This window comes from Octopus bimaculoides, chromosome 23, assembly GCF_046866305.1.
Source record: "Octopus bimaculoides isolate indiv1 chromosome 23, ASM4686630v1, whole genome shotgun sequence".
NCBI lineage: Eukaryota > Metazoa > Mollusca > Cephalopoda > Octopoda > Octopodidae > Octopus > Octopus bimaculoides.
Window position 1 is genome coordinate 15827262 of NC_142950.1, and position 20000 is coordinate 15847261.

Below are 20000 nucleotides of genomic sequence, written 5' to 3' on the forward strand. Positions count from 1 at the left end.
ACACAGGTAAAAATATAATAAAAATAGAAGTAGAAAATGCACTGAAAATAGATAAAATATTTTTTATTAATATGTTTAAAGCTTGAACCGGTTTCACATTTTACACTGATTTTCAAAAAGTTCAAATAGAAAGACGTGGCTTATGTTGCGGCTCTCTTACTTCTGACTAGTATTTGAAGATTGTCCTATTTTTTGAATAGGATTTGTTTGGAAGAGGATAGTCACATGACTGGTCTCAGAAATTTTTTTAGGTTCCCCGCTACGCCCCTGTGTCAATATCAAGTGACATATGTCTATGTGTCCACTCAGTGAAATCTGGGAAAAAATTAATTCCCCCAAATTCCAGGTCTTCCCACTCTAAGTTCAGCGAATACCACAGATGAGGCACGGATAAACAAAGAAAATACTTTTATACAAAAGTACAAACCAAGACTTAACAAACTCTAACAGAGTACATAAACAAATAGCTATTCACACACAAAACTCATTCTGTCACTTAACATAATGAACCTACACAGCTAACAGCCTACACTTTAGCCATTGGACTACATACGAACGACTCCTATCCACTCTCAAGAAATTAAATCTAGAATGCTTTGATTATAAATAAACATGGTCACTCAACCGTGTCGGCCATCTTTTTAGGAGCAAAATATACTGTCACGTGACACTAACGGATAGACATAGCGGGAAACGCACAAAAAGATTATAAACTTCATCAAATGTTCATTCTCTACAAACACTTGAAGAAAACGTTCAGAGCATTGATTGTTTGGACATGTTCAGTCAACAGTGTCGGCCTTTACTTACGGCAGCAAACATTGTCACTTGATACTAACACACGGCCGTAGCGGGGAACCTACAAATATTTCTAAGACCAGTAATGTGGCTATCCTCTACCAATCAAATCCTATTAAAAACATACAAATTTGAGCCTATAAAAACAGGGCAAACTTCAAACACTAGTCAAAAGCAAGACAGATGCAACATAAGCTACGTCTTTCTATTTGAACAATTTGAAAATGAGTGTCAACTGTGAAACCAGTTAAAGATTAAAATATATTAGTAAAAAATATCTTAACTAATCTCAATGCATTTTCAACTTCTATTTTCCCTATATTTCTACCTGTGTGGAATAAAATAACTATATACATGTGTGTGTGTGTGTGTATAAATTAGCAATGGCAATGACAGTTAATAAATAACAAAGATAAATATTGCAAAAATTGCTTTATATTTACTAAATTCGCACATGGACAGCAATATGTTACTTTCTCTAGAGTGTCCACAGGGTTTCTGGGATTTCAACATTATATATACATGCATATATATGTGTGTGTGTACGTGTGTGAGAGAGAGTATATACACACATACATAGACGTATATATATATATATATATATATATATATATATATATATATATACGGCGCTGCTCCAGCATGACCATAGCCACTTGGCTGAAACCCATAAATAAATATAAATAAATAAATAAAAGATATATAGATATAGAGATATATATATGTATGTATGCATATATATATATATATGTATATATATATATATATAGGAAAATGAAAAAAAGCCAGAATATATATATATTTGAACTATAAAATATTTAAACTTGTGGCTATATAAACCTCTCCTTATCCTTCATGCTTTCATGCATTTCGTTCTTTTCGAACTGGGGTAGCCATATCTTTCTATCTTTTTTTCTAAATCTATCTCCCTCCTTCTCTAGCCTTTCCTTCCCTAACTGGGTTACCATGTATTTCCTCTACAGCAACACATTTGCCTATTATATTTTACTCTCCCGCCACGCAAGAGCTCTTGGGCTTCAAAGTTACTCATAGACTCCATCTGTGCTGGTACCACGTAAAAAGCATTGGTACTGTTGCTATGTTAAAAGCACTCAGTACACTCTATAAAGTGGTTGGTATTAAGAGAGACACCCAGCCGAAGAAACCACGTCGAAGCAAACATTGGATCCTGGCATAACGTTCTGCGTTGCCAGCTCAAACTATGCAACCTCTACCAGCCTGGAAATCGGGCGTTAAATGATGATGAGAAGGATTATGACTTGAATTGAGGATGGACAAATTACACAACAAATAATGAAATCAATCTTATGCAATAACATTTTCAACATAACCACTACCCGAAAAAAAAAACATTCAGCGGAAACACAACAATCAGGAATAATATGTAGCAATAAACTGAAAAACAAATATTCATTTAGGTACATATATTTCATTTACTTCTTCATAACATCAGTTTTAAAAGTTTCTTTCAAAATTAGTAGTACTTCATTTACATTTACTAATACATCCAGATCATGAATAAATATTTATTCAGTAACACAAGCAGCAAAGAATACAAATATTTCACAACCATTAGGAAGAGACCCGAATTTCAGAGGTTATTTTTAGGATTTTCCAGTGAAACAAACGTGCCTCATGAACTCATTAAATGTCAGGAATAACCTGTTGATTATACAATAATCGAAGAAAATGCATGCATAACATGTAATAGTCGCAGTAACAATAAACACGAAAAATATATTCAGTAATAAGTCCAGTGTCCTTTAATAATGCTCATAGCACACCTTTCAATAACAGCCAAATCTCTTTGAAACCATACCTAAAGTATGAAGCATCTGTCTTCAGATACTATGCACGCGCTAACTTTCAGTGAAACTGTTCCCGCCTGCATGCCATATGTCTACATATGTATATGCACCATATTAATGTATTATACAATTATGTCAAATCAATGTAAAATATTGGCATATATTTACGTTGATTTGATATGATTATAAAGATAGTATGTGTGCATTAGTATACATACATAAATACATACATGCATATATTCTTTTATTCGTTCATTTGTCACAGTCATTTGATTGCGGCCACGATGGAGTACCGCTTTAAAGAGCATTAGTCGCAGAAATCAACTCCAGGACTAATTCTTTGTAAACCTAGTACTTATTCCATCGATATCTTTTTGTCAAAGCGCTAGATTACAGGGGCATAAACACACCAGCATCGGTTGTCAAGCGATGGTGGGGGGACAAACAGAGACACACATAAAACTATACATATATGTATATACGACCGGCTACTTTCAGTTTCCGTTGACCAAATTCACTAAAGTAGAAAACATTTTCCTGAGGCTTGACACAGTGGGGCTGAACGCGAGACCATGTGGTAGGGAAACAAGATTCCTACCACACAGCCACGCCAGGGCCTATATTATGACAATTTACTGATTATCCTAAACTATGCATACATATATATAAATATATACAAACACACACACACACACACACACACACACACACACACACACACACACACACACACACACACACACACACACTAATACTAAAATACAATAAAATACTATTCCATTAATGCCGCAACTTCACAATCTATTACTTAGAAATTAATGTATGTATGTATGTATATATATATATATATATATATATATATATATATATATATATATAAAAACAAAAGTAAATGAGTATATGCATATATACGTACAGGTATGTGCATACCGACATCCACCTGTATGTATAGGTGCATATGTGGGTACAGGACATTGCAAACAAACGTAGACGAGAACACACGAGCCACATAGAGAACATTCTACTTCATCAGCTACCCACGTTTTAACACCGGCGTTTCGACGAGCTTCGGGCAGGACGCATCGTTAAAACGACTCGTCCCATGGATCGCAGATTAAATTTGTATACGCAAATTAAATCTAGCCATGGAGGAATGTAGTGGCGGACAAAAAACAAGACAGGAAAACAAACAGAAAAGGCTTTACGGCCAGACGAGAAAAATTATGTGTGTATGAACGCGATGAGGCACGGAACCGAGAGAGACAAAGTGGTGGCGTGCGTTACTTGGCGAAAGCCGAGGAAGGAAAGGATTATTGACCGGAAGCATGTGACCATGCCGGTGTAAAGTGAAGAGAGAGAGTGGTAGAGGGAGAAAGAGAGGGAGGAAGTAGAAGAATAGGTGAGCAACGAGAGGAAAAGAGAAAGAGAGGAAATACGAGGGGGAAAAAGAGATACGTAGTAGTAACAGAGGAAGAACAAGAGGGGTAAGGCGAGATACGTAGTAGTACAGAGGAAGAACGAGGGGGGGGGGGAGAAAGGAAAGAGAAAGAGAAAGAGAAAGAGATAGAGTAGCGTCGGAGGATAAGTTTACGAAAACTACTTACAATTATATATATATATATATATATATATATATATATATATATATATATGCATGGATATATATGTGTGTGTATACACTCACACACACACACATATGTATATATATATAAATATATATATATATATATATATATATATATATATATATATATATATATATATATATATATATATATATATTTATATATATATACATATGTGTGTGTGTGTGATATATATATATATATATATATATATATATATATATTTATATATATATACATATGTGTGTGTGTGTGAGTGTATACACTCACACACACACACATATGTATATATATATAAATATATATATATATATATATATATATATATATATATATATATATATATATATATATATATATATATATATATATATATATATATATATATATATATATATATATATATATTTATATATATATACATATGTGTGTGTGTGTGAGTGTATACACACACATATATATCCATGCATATATATATTTGCGTATACAAATTTAATCTGCGATCCATGGGACGAGCCGTTTTAACGATGCGTCCTGCCCGAAGCTCGTCGAAACGCCGGTGTTAAAACGTGGGTAGCTGATGAAGTAGAATGTTCTCTATGTGGCTCGTGTGTTCTCGTCTACGTTTGTTTGCAATGTCCTGTACCCAGATATGCACCTATACATACAGGTGGATGTCGGTATGCACATACCTGTACGTATATATGCATATACTCATTTACTTTTGTTTTTACATGATTGAACGCAGCGTCTCACAAAAATTGTAAGTAGTTTTCGTAAACTTATCCTCCGACGCTACTCTATCTCTTTCTCTTTCTCTTTCTCTTTCCTTTCTCCCCCCCTCGTTCTTCCTCTGTACTACTACGTATCTCGCCTTACCCCTCTTGTTCTTCCTCTGTTACTACTACGTATCTCTTTTTCCCCCTCGTATTTCCTCTCTTTCTCTTTTCCTCTCGTTGCTCACCTATTCTTCTACTTCCTCCCTCTCTTTCTCCCTCTACCACTCTCTCTCTTCCCTTTACACCGGCATGGTCACATGCTTCCGGTCAATAATCCTTTCCTTCCTCGGCTTTCGCAGATTAAATTTGTATACGCAAATATATATATGCATGGATATATATGTGTGTGTATACACTCACACACACACACATATGTATATATATATAAATATATATATATATATATATATATAAATATATATATATATATATATATATATTTATATATATATACATATGTGTGTGTGTGTGAGTGTATACACACACATATATATCCATGCATATATATATATCCATGCATATATATATATATATATCATATATATATATATATCAAGGTTTGAACAGAAAGAATAGAATAAGGAGAAAAGGTAGACGAAAGCAGAGTAAACAGGAAAGTGGACGAAAAGTAAACGGACGGGAAATTAGACAAGGAGACAATACACGAAATATTCGCAGCGGAGTTTTCCTCTTTAGTCAAGGACGCAAAATATCATAGCACTTTCACACCAATTACCTTTGATTCTACTCAATTTTGCAGGCGCCTGTGCTATTGGGAAATTGCTAGCGAATGTGTGCTAAAAGAGAAACAGACAAGACATTATATAAATACAACGGACAATGAATTATGCATATATAACAGCAGGAAGCCTTACGGCTATATACAAATGAAGAATACAAATGAAAAATAATTATTATATATATACGACAAGTACAACAGAAAAAGCTTTTCAGCTGTCGAAGCGAGTGGGGTTGCGCAAAGAGGAAATAGAGTAAGTCCTAGACGACAGAACAGACGTAGCAAGAGCCGAGGCCAGCGTGATCAGTCTGGTCAAAAGTATGTCGAAAAAAAAACGACACCACTTTTACCGGGCACCGGTCACGTAATATGGAAGAGGAAGTGTTGAAAGAGCAAAAGAGAGACGACAGAGAGAAAGGGAGAGAACGAAGTAGCAGAGGTAGAAAGAGAGGGGAAATGGCAGAAAGAGAGAGAGAGAGAACGAAGGAAGCGTAAGAAAGAGAGAGAGGTGGGGAAGGTGCAACGGAGGCAAGCGAGGCCGGAAACAGAGGGTAAGAATGGAGAGAGAGAAAGATTAAGGATGGAAAAAGACAGAGTAAATGAGAAAGAGGAGAGAGATAGAGAGAGAGAGAGAGAGAGAGAGAGAGAGAGCAAAAAAGAAATGGAGACAGAGAGAAAGAGTGGAGAAAAATATAGAGTAATAGTGGAGATAGGGTTAACAGAGGCACAAGCATATTCAGGGAATATCTTTTTACAATAAAGTAAATAATGTGCAATGGGCTCCGTGGATGTATCAAGGGTTGAACAGAAAGAATACAAGGAGAAAAGTTAGATGAAAGAAGAGCAAACGGAAAACTAGACGAAAACTAAACGGACAGGAAATTAGACAACGACATGATACACAGAATATTCGCAGCTAAGTTTACCTCCTCAGTCAAAGACGCAAAATATCATTGCAATTTCACGCTGAATTTCGAGACGGTCATGTTTTTTTTTTGCTAAATAAACACACGCACTATATATTGGTTCTTTACTCGTTTATTACCGTTCTTATTATAGCTGATGTTCATTGTCCGGAAATCTTTCGTCACACACCTGTGACCCCTTCAACGACTATCTCCGTCCTCGTGTGTGCTCTTGCTCCACTTGTACTAAGCGAAGCAAGAGCACACACAAGGGCGGGCAAGAGCACGCACAGTGACACATTCCGTCCTCGTACGTGCTGTTGCTCCGCTTCGACTAAGCGGAGCAAGAGCAAACACGAGGATGGAAAGTGTCACTGAGGGGGGTCACAGCTGTGTCACGAAAGATTTCCGGAGAATGGGCTTGTTTTAGAATAAGAAGAGTAATAAATCATTGAGGAACGAATATATAGTGCGTGTGTTTATTAGGCCAAACAATGACCGTCACGAAATACAACATCTTTTTCAATACATGGTTTCACATCAGGAATCTTGCAACACAAATTCAAAGACGCATATAAACATATGGCAACATGTGGTCGTGAAACTTTTATGATATTTCCATTCCATAAACTTTACAAGCTGAATGAAATTGAGAGAAAACGCAAAGAAAAGGACTTTATTAAGAAATTCAAACCCACTCTTAACAAACAATGATTAAATCTATCTTACTTGGGGTTTAAAAATCTTATCCCTATAACTAAAACACAAAAAATCTCTCAAATGTCATCATTTCTAAAAATAGACTTGGCATCATTTCTAAAAATAGCCAAACACCTACTGCTGCTGTCCAAAGGAATAGGTATAAAAGACAAAACAGCCAGTCTGTTACAGTACATCGGTCATGATGAATGCTAATAGGCATGAAAGTATACTAGCCTTTATATATTTAATTCTCTATATTTAATACTCAGTATTTCATATATTCAATAAGATATTCAATACTTCATTTCATTTTACTATTTATATTATATATTCCATATTCTATATCCCACATTAATTTTATAAGAATATAAATAGAAACATAAAAAACAGACAGAGTTGGAACTCTTTTAAATAATATATTCCTCTATACACGATCATACAAAACCCTTTTTAATATTTTTTATTTTTATTTTTATTCACACACACACACACACACACACACACACACATACACGCACACACACACACACACACATATATATATATATATATATATATATATATATATATATATATATATATATATATATATATATATATATATATATATATATATATAATGAGAATTCATGAAAAAACAACAGACGAAGACAGGTGGTGTAAACAACAAATGGATGTATTAGTGTAACGCTCGGGAATAGAGAATGTCTTTAACATGTATGTGTGTGTGTATGTGTGTGTGTGTGTGTGTGTGTGTGTGTGTGTGTGTGTGTATTGAGGCAACCATTTGCTTCATGTTACGAGAAATATCTTAATATCTTAATAATTTTCGAAACCGATCGGATGGAGGAGAGGTGTTTGTCTCCATTTTAGATGAAAACACACTCTCATGAATTCGAAGAAAATCTCGTAAAGAAAACAATACATCAAGTAGTGCTAACTTTGAAGAAACCTTTTGAGTGGTTATCTTCCTTGCATTTGACATTTAGGAACGCAAACATGTTGGATAGTAAATTTGTTTGCTTAATATTATATTATATTCTGGGTATATGTGATGTTCGCATGTTAGTGTATTGAGGTACTTCATCATGGAGGTATGTTTCTGCTATGTGTGGAGTTCCTGAGTTGTATATATTCAATTTTGACGTTCAGAAAAAGACGTTGTCCCTTTGGTGTTAGCGGCGTGGTTAGTAGCTCCTTTTCAAAATGTCTAAGTGTGACATATTGTTTGTGTATGCAGGGAGAGAAGGTTTAATCCTTCATATTTAGCATGTTATCCGTTGACTGCCTGATATTTAGTTTTTCAATGATACAGAGTTCACATTTGGTACCCCGACTTCTGTATTTTCTGGATTTAAGAACGCTGTTCCATTTTATCTAAGGGTTGTTATTCCTCCTTCTTTCACTGTCCATATCACACTGGATAGGGATGTTGCATGTCTTTTATTTTTTCCAAAAATGTCAGCAGGTGTTGTGTGTGTGTATCTTTCCTTCAACCATTTGCCCGTCATTCCGATACACGTCTTTGTTACTCCATTGGGAACCATGATTTTGCCTTATATATAAGTTATTTTTTCCAGACAGTATTATTGATTCTATATTAGGTAGGCAACTATAGATAACTTTAACAGTGTTGCTATTGAAGATCTGGTGGTATTTGTGTGTATGCAGGATGTCGAGAAGTGACTGTATGTTAATTCTAATAATTTTCTAGTTATGTTAGTGGCTAACATTTATACTATAAGGTGGGGCAAACCATGATATTTTCCTCTGTTTGAGTCTTCTTGGCCTGTCTGTATTTGGTTCGATGTAGTTTATTGAAGATGGACAATTCTAACGTAATTACAGTTTGGGGTGGCTTTTTCAATACATAGATTAGAGACACGCCTGCTAATGTTATTAACTTGTTGTTTAATGACTTCTGGTGAATGGTTGAAGCCTATGTCTACGTAGGTGACTTCCTCATTTGGTTTGTGGTAGGTTTTAAATTTGCCTGTGCTAAGGTTCATATTAATATCTAGAAAGTTGACTTCTTTAAGGTTGGTACTAATTGTGGTTCTTAGATGTAATTGGCTAAATATTTTGCATAAATTTTTTTCCTTATCCTATTCACATCGTGTCCATTTTTATTGCGTACCACTCCCAGGCCTTCGTCCCTATATAAACCTATGTTGGCTCCTTTTATTTCTTTTCTAAAGATATCTAGGATATAGAGGCCTACAATTTTAGCTATCTTTGCACCATCATAGCTCCCTATTGCCACATCAAATTGCTCGTCCCCATTCCTTTTTACCCAATAGCAATTATCATGAACAAGTAATGAATTTCTTGGGTTTATAATTGTATTTATATGAGTGTTTGTTGAGGTAACATATGCCCTACTAAATTCAAGAGCCTTATGAAGCAAGCTTTTGGAAATCGGTGGGGTAAACCGCTACGATGGGAAATTGGATAAGTTTGCATTTGGGTTTATCTTCCGTTTTCTTATTACATTCAATAATTGCGCTGCTATATAACAAAGCCATCGACTCTTCAATCTAAAAATTGGTGTACTTAGTCATCAAAGCCATCACTATAACGGAAGAGATGTGCAAATAAAGATTAAATTCATGCATACGAAATGATGCTGACGAGATGAGCGTAGAAATGCTGACGAGATGAGCGTAGAAATGCTGACGAGATGAGCGTAGAAATGTGTATTTTTTCGAACGCAGAATTGCCGTTAGGACAGCAGAAATACAGGGTAAATGATCCGCAAAGAGCGGAAAAATTTGTCACCCAACAGCCATTGGATAAATCTTCCCGCTTTGTAAGGGTAATTTACCCAGTATCTCATTCTTCTAACGGCAATTCTTCGTTCGAAAAAATACACATTTCTACGCTTATAAACTTATAAGAAACACAAATATTAGCCTCTGTGTGTGTGTGTGTGTGTGTGTGTGTGTGTGTGTGTGTGTGTGTGTGTGTGTGTGTGTGTGTGTGTGTGTGTGTGTGTGTGTGTGCGTGTGTGTGTGTTTGTGCGTGTGTGTGTGTGAGTGTGTGTGTGTGTGTGCGTGCGTGTGTGTGCGTGAAGCCTGTGCGTGTGCGTGCGTGTGTGCGCGTGAACGTATATGTATGTATGTATGTATGTATGTATGTATGAATTTTAAATGCCATTTATGAAGTGCATTCGATCATTCGTAACATGTCATCAGAGAGGATCGAAATACGAACAAAATAAGTTCCAGGTTCATGTTCTACGTACTCACTAATAGATGTGCTTTTAACATAACCTGGTAGCCGTAAACTATTCGTATCCAGCCCTCCCGCGTCGTTCGGCATAGGGAATTCTGAAATCGTTCAAACCAACCAGTACCTGAATTAAAATGTCTATCAGTGTTAGTTTATTTACCATAATTTCTGGCACGCTGGCGGAGTCGTTAGTAACCCGGATAAAATGCTTAGCGCTATTTCGTCTCCTTGTGCGCTCTGAGATAAGATTCCGACGAAGTCGAATTTGCTTTTCCCTTATTCAGGGTCGGAAAAAAGTACCATTTGAACATTGGTATCGTTGTAATTGACTAGTCATCTCTGTAAACTTGCTGGCTTGTGCTGAAATTTGAAACCATAAATCTGGCGAGCTAGCAAATTTTCTAGAGCCACGGACTAAATGCTTATGGACATTTCTTATGGCTTACTACGTCCTGATAAAAAAATTCGGCCGAGATTAACTTAGCCTTTTATCATGGGGCGATAAAACAAATATCTGTTGAATATCAGGAGTCGATATAACCGACTAACATCCACTTCTAAAATTGTTGTTATCATTCCAAAATTGGAAACCAGCGACGAGCTGGCAGAATCGTTTGAGTCTTGGATAAATTGCTTAGCGACATTTCTTGCTGCCTGAGATTCTATCTTCGAATTCCCACCGCGGTAAATTTGGTCTTTCATCCTAATAACCAACTGAGTACTGTGGTGGATGTAATTGAATTTCCCTTCCACTATAGCTGCTGGCCTTGTGTCAAAATTTTAAGCCATTATTTCTCATCTGAAAACAGTCAAATTTGTTTTTCTGAAATATAGTTTTGGAAAGAGCAATAAGTTTTGACATAAATTCTAATCCATACGACAAGAATATGCCTTTTCCATCACAGCAACGCTTCTATTTCTTGTAATTCATCGCAATGCTAATTTACCATTATCTTTTATTTCAGTTGCATGTTTTATTATATTTCTCACAGAAGATTCCTATATAACCATCATGTCTGCCAAATTTTGGCATTGCTATCGCCAGGAGTATGACGATCAGTTACAACAAATTTATACTCCGGTATAACAGTAAATCTCTTCTTTTCAAACTACAATTCCAGTGGCATTCAAAAATGCACAAAGTATGTCATTATATTATCAAATGACAACAGCCAGAAAACAACCAGTCTGACATTTCAGAGGGAGGCGACACATTATAAATTTCTATCATTATAAACAAGAAATCGAAAATAAAGGCGCAGGCGTGGCTGTATGGTAAGAATCTTATGTGGTATATATACATACATGCGCGCGTGTGTGTGTGTGTGTGTGTGTGTGTGTGTGTGTATAAAGATATATATATATATATATATATATATATATATGGTATATTCCGTTAGGAACGTGGTACAGTACAGAATAAACCTCGTCCATCATCAGAATTGCCCAGTACTATCCGGTAGTACAATTATATACTTCCAAATTTAAGTTTCAGTATTCATCATGTGTGAATATAAAATGGAAGAAACTAGAAGCAACAAGAAGGAGTACAGTTGGGCAGTTATTTTTTAATCGCCACAATTGTTTCCATGCAATGTAGTTCTCCAGAAATACAGGTTTTTGATTATGCAACTGTTTGTTTGCATAATGAGATCTAGTTGTGTTTCCTCAGGCGATATGCGAGTGTTATCTCCGTTGGTTTAAAATCGTCGAATTCAAGGCCACACCCTCCGTCCGTCGTGGTTTGAATTTAGTAGTAGCTAATAGACTCATTGTGTGAGCTGCTAGAGTGCGTTTGTCGGACTGATACGAATGGTAGTAGATGGCGATTTTGGTACTGGCTGGCATTTGACTGGGATTGGTATATTTCATTTGGTGGTATCACTGATCTGTTCTTCATGGTTGGCTACACATGTGAATTTGTTTAGCTGACTTTTAGTATTGAGTGGTCGGAAACATACACACATATACACACAGGTTCACACATATACTCCCCCACACAAACCTATGTATAAGTATTGTATTTATATACACATATACATACATGCACATATATTTACGTACATACACGTACACATATATTTAGGCATCTATATATATATACATACATATATACATTTATATACTTACCTACATACATACACATATATAAGTAAGTAAACCTACCCACTTTGACTTGCAGACGCATATAGCGAAGCACGTCTGTATATACCCTATGTATACTCCTACTCCTATGTATATTATTTCCTTCCCTTTGAAATGACTTAAATTTTGTGGGTTTTTTCGGTCGTTTTGACTGTCTCCTAGCATGTAGAAATTGCCTGTTACTAGTAATTTCTCTTTGTTTAAATATACACTATTTTAAGTTGAATAATATGTCATCTATTGACTTTTTATACATGCTAGGCCACTGGTAGTGAAATTTGTAAAAGTTTGCTACCCTATATATATATATATATATATATATATATATATATATATATATATATATATATATATATATATATATATATATATATATATATTGGCTAAACTGGCAATATGACCATCCCCAAGTACAACAATATATATATATATATATATATATATATATATATATATGTCTAAGTATTGATATTAGCTTTGCAAAGTTCGTTTCGGCATTTTTCAATTTCTGCCGACTGAAACTGCGCTTGCGTGGTGGATTTTGGAATAAAAAGTATAACTTATAAGGATGAAATACGTGCTATTGGTTTCATAATTATAGGTTAGTCTTGGATGGCTCAGTTACGGATGAGAATTTGCCTAGTAAATTATTTAATTAACTAAAATAATTCGAAACCTACAGATATAACCGTAAAATCAAGTAAAAGTTTTTATTTTTTCATTCCCTTTGAAATGACTTAAATTAGATTGTTACTATCCTACAATTAATCCTAGAATACTAAATAAAGTACTCATAAAAATTCTAGCTTATCTAAGTCAGATGTAGACATAATATTAACAGCTCGACAAACCGTTATTAATTACAACAAATTATGGATGAGATCAGATAGAGCTAATTATTTTCAAATAACAATGAAATCTAGCCACTCGGCTCAAGCAACAGATATCGTTGGAATCTACATCTTATTCCACATCAAATCTGAATTCCCACGAATAATGGGTGGGGGTCCTAATCAAACATTGTACTAAAGTAGAAATAGAAAGATTTAGAAATGAACTCCATAAATTATTTAGACATTTCGGCCTTTCTATAACCATAGACTGTAATTAGATGTGATCTTTAATTTAGAAACAGGCTTGTATTAACCATACCACAAGCTGAATGAGTGCCTAAAATACATAAATGGAAAGTCCATCATCCATAACCAAAGGAATAATTAGGAACATAGCCACCAGAATATCACGACTGTCAGCCACTGACAAGCGCAATACTACAATGAAGCACTAGTGCTGGGTATAAAGAAAAAATCACTTTCGCACCTAAAGAAACCCCACTAGCAGTAACACGCACACACCTATGGTAGAATACACACAAAACACGAAAGACAGCAACAAATGCAATAAGAACGCAAATCCCCGAAACAACGGAAAGATAGGAGGAAAACAAACATAGCCCAAAAGAATAGCAATAAAAGAAAACACACAAAATGACAATAACGCACAAAAGAGGCTGAAAGAACCAAAGAAAAGATACAAAAATTCAGAAGTCCTATGGTATACTTCAATTTTCGGACTGAAAATATCATCCAAGATAGGAAAGTAATTCCTTGCAACATTAAATAGGTGTGTCCACAAAACACATAAATACCATCGTATATTCAACAAGCATATTGTGAAAATATCGTACGCAACATCTAACAACTTGGAGTACTACATACATAAATTACAACAATAGGAAAATAATCATGCAAACAACGCCTGCAGACAACGAACAAACAGATCAAAACAACACAGGATATAGGATCAGTAACGAAATTAAACAAAGCAAAGATCGCTTAGAGACCCGGCGGTTGTAATACGATCAAAAGAAAGACTAAAAAAAGAATTAACAAAAAAGAATGCAACATCAGGAATGCTTCAGGCACTGACAATCAAACAGAACATTACAAAAACAAAAACAGATAAATACGAAAATAATAATAGTACAAATAACTTCACCAGTCGCAAGAAATCCGCATGTCCACTCATGAATCAATATGTCCACTCATGAATCAATATGTCCCAAAAAATATAATATACGAACGCACAATCACCACAACACAAATACGCAACTATAGGTGCCTCAGAAAACCAGTTTAAGGTCCGTTATCGCAACCATATCTCATCATTCCAAAAGATAAACAGACGACACGCAACTTTAATAGCAGACCTAATATGGAGATTTAAGGAAGAAAAAATTAAACAACAAATAGAACGGTCAATAATAAAAAAATGTACACCCATGTAATACGCTATCCGTCACATGTGACCTTTACCTTGACAAAGCCTTATGAACCTGGTCAGTAATGAGAACTTGGTAAACAAGCATCCTGAGGAAATTCCGAGATGTCCCCACCGCACCAAATATGCATTTTAAAGATTCAAACTTGTGAAATGATAATAATAATAATAATAATAATAATAATAATAATAATAATAATAATAATAATAAGAAGAAGAAGAAGAAGAAGAAGAAGAAGAAGAAGAAGAAGAAGAATTCAGGGTGATTTTTATCACTCACCCCAACCCCCTCTTTTCCATCGTACCTAAGTGTCCATTCGTAGCTGTGTATTACGCGATATATATATATATATATATATATATATATATATATATATATATATATATATATGTACACATGTTTGTCTGGTTATTCCTCTCTCTCTCTCTCTCTCTCTCTCTCTATATATATATATATATATATATATATATATATATATATATATCTTTTACTCTCTTTTACTTGTTTCAGTCATTTGACTGCGGCCAAGCTGGAGCACCGCCTTTAGTCGAGCAAATCGACCCCAGGACTTATTCTTTGTAAGCCTAGTACTTATTCTAGCGATCTCTTTTGTCGAACCACTAAGTTACGGGGACGTAAACACACCAGCATCGGTTGTCAAGCGATATTGGAGCGACAAACACACACACACAAACACGTACACACACATACATATATATATATATATATATATATATATATATATACATATATTTACATATATGTATATATATATACACACACACACACACACACACACACACATATATATATATATATATATATATATATATATATATATATATATATATTAAATATATACTTTTATAAAACAAATTTTACAAAATATATAGTATCTGTTAACAGTCTTAGCAAAAAGCTCACAGGTGAGTTTTTGTATATATATATGTATACATGTCTCTTAAAAGATAGAGCTCAAAATCAATGCATTGAAGATACTTTATTGCAGCAACAATTATAATAACAGAAACAACCACAATGAGCCAAACCTATGCACATTTCAATAGGGTATCCCGGATAAATAAACCACATCATAAGATGTCTCGTAAAATATTGTAACAAATTACAACATATTACAAATTTCTGGATACTCCATCTCTTCAGGGTCGCATTATTGCCATCACCAATACTACTATTATTAGCAAAACACACACATCATCCAAGAGGGTGAAAGAATAATCGACTGCACGCAACCTACCATCGTTATTTTCTTACAGAATGTAAACAAACAAGTCAATTGAAATCCAGTGACGTACACCGCCCGGTTTACAGCGTAAAAATCCCTTGTCAAAAATTTATCCCCCATGTACATCAAGATTTCCTATTGGATCTTTCTATAACGATAATATATTAATTAATTAATTAATTATACCCGCCCACGCACACGCACCGCACACCACCACCCACATACCCACACCTACACACACACACACACATACACACATATACCTATACTTACATACACACACCAATATATATCTATATGTAATTTTTATATATAACTATATACACACAAACACATATACACACAAACACATATATACACTCACATATGCATGCATATACATATACACACATACACATACACATACATATGCACCCACATAAACGCGCACAGATACACACACACATTTACATATATACGCATACATACTCACATACACACATACGTACATATATACATACATACATATAGCTATACCTCCATATATACATCGATACATATGCACATACACACATACAAGCTTATATATGTTTATATGTCTACATGTACACACATACACATACGTCTCCATACACACATATATACATATATAGACACATACACTCTCGCGTGTCTCCACATGTATACCTACACCCATATAGATATACCCTCATATATTTGCGCCACAGACCTAATTCCAGTAAGATATATAGAGATGAATATACCTATTCCTTAATTGCGGACTTGTGCCTATACACATTCCGGTAATTCCTATTTATAAAATGCATACGTATGCCTATACATATGTAGACATCTGTAAGCTTTAAACGTTATTTTATTAACTAGGTGACCCTTGGAAAAAAGTATGGAAAATAATTCTAAATTACATAACGAACAAGTACTTTTACCCTTGTCGTACGGCATCGATTTGCCTACTAACAACCATTCAAGAGAGTAATCCCTTTTCTCATCTTTCAATTTCCAAACTAAATTAGTAATTTAGTGTCCATTGATTTTGAGCTCTATCTTTTAAGAGACATGTATACATATATATATATATATATATATATATATATATATATATATATATATATATATATATATATATATATATATATATACGACAGGCTTCTTCCAGTTTCCGTCTACCAAATCCACTCATAAGGCTTTGGTCGGCCCGAGGCTATAGTAGAAGACACTTGCCCAAATTGCCACGCAGTGGGAATGAACCCGGAACCATGTGGTTGGTAAGCAAGCTACTTACCACACAGCCACTCCTGCGCCTATATATACATATATATATATATATATATATATATATATATATATATATATATATATATATATATATATATATATATATATATATATATATATATATATATATATATATATATATATATATATATATATATATATATATATATATATATATATATATATATATATATATATATAGATATATATAGATATATATATATATATATATATATATATATATATATATATATATATATATATATATATATATATATATATATATATATATATATATATATATATATATATACAATTTAAAAATAGGATAAAATCTTTATAAGAATTTATCAAGTAGTTAGCGTGAAAAACCTCATAAGAGAAAAAATTATTAATTATTTCCTTTAAATATATTTATTTATATTAAGGGCATTACTATACATAAATGCCTCACACTAGGAGGGACTCTTGAAGTCAAAACTACCATAATAAACATAATAATCATACAAAGTACGGACCGTGAGGGAATGCAACTCTCGAAGCGACCCTTTTAAAAACAGATTCAGCTGCAGATCATATGATTTCATAATAAGTGCACAAAAATGCACTTTTTAATCGCCAGTGCAGGCATAATCAAGACACGTAAAACTGAACCAAAAAATCAACATACTAGACGAACACCAAATGTATCCAGCATAGTACATAGAATTGATCACACTTATATATCTATGTAAGAGGAGGACTTTTCGAATTGCATCTCGGTACACATGTTTATTCATAAAAAAATTCAGCACTGAATATATTCCGGTTAAATTTACAATTTAAAAGTAGGACTAAGCTTTGGCCACGAACTGGAAGATCAACCTTTGGAATGAGCCAGTGTCTAGCTGTGCAGCATCTGTAATAGAGTGGATGAAACCATTGACCATAACACAAATGCCCTAGACTTGCCCCAAACCACTATAGGTTGTGGCAACATGATCAGGTAGTAAAAGTGCAACATTGGAAACTGTGCGAAAAGTGGGGGCTAGAGAGAGGCAAGAGGTAGTATGAGCACAAACCGCTGAGAGTGGTGGAGTCGGAGACTTGCAAAATCCTCTGAGATTTCCCAAGCCCAAACATCAGGTGGTAGAGCATAACAGAGCAGATCTAGAGGTGGGGCATGTGTTATATATTTAATATTGCATGCCCCTTTAACCCAACTACATCACTCTTAAGTACGAAAGAGCCAGGCAGGGAATATGAAGAAGGCGAAGACAGTATAAATAATTCTTGGGTCCTTAGGGGACTATATCAGAATGCATCAAAGGAATATAAAGGAAATTGGAATAGAGGGACCTGTAGAAAAGTTACAATAGTATTGCCTCCTTGGCACGACCAGAATAATCAGGTAAGCATTAGACAGCTGAAAAGAACGGATAGCATGATACCGTAGGCTGCAGGCAACAAGCTCGCTATGCATGCATGACACCGGGAGTTTAAAAAGAACCTATGATAAAAATAAAAAACAACAACAACAACAACAACAATAATAATAATAATAATAATAATAATAATAATGATGATTATCCTTTCTACTGAAGGCACAAGACCTGAAATTTGGGGAGAGGGGACAAGTCAATTACATCGACCTGAGTGCTTCACTGATACTTAATTTAGTGACCTCGAAAGGATGCAAGGCAAAGCTGACCTCGGCGAAGGAATACCGCTAAGAATTTCGGCCAACGCGCTAACGATTCTGCCATCTCGCCGCCTTTACAATAATAATAATAATAATAATAATAATAATAATAATAATAATAATAATAATAATAATAATAATGATGATTATGATAATCGTACTTTTAGGGACTCGAATAAATGGCCGTTAAATAAACAATAGCTTAAGAAGAACCTAATGTATACATGCGTGGCTGTTACAGATAAAACATTTCACCATTACAGAGAAAGTTGCACAACAGCTTTCAAATCTCGATAATATAACCACGTCTTATCATTTAGACATAAGAATAAAGAAAGCTCGTGTCATCATTTAGGTCTGTTTTATATGTAGCTCTGTAAAAATATAAGATATTAAGACGGTAATGCAACCACGGATTTACAAATTAAACTGATATTGGACGTCGATTTGGATTAAGTGCAGTTCCATGCAAATTACAAGGCATTTTGTTAATCTGGTGGGGATTTTTGTATCTGGAGAGAGTTTTAAAAGTATTTTGATTGAAGTACTAATCAGTTCTAAATAACTTTTTCTTATACATACATACATACATACATATATATATATATATATATATATATATATATATATATATATATATATATATATATATATATATATATATATTCATATATATTAAACTGTGAATCTCGAAGTAGATAGAGCTATAACTAATAGCGAGTAAATATTAGATAGAAAAAAGTTGAATATAAAACGTCAATGCA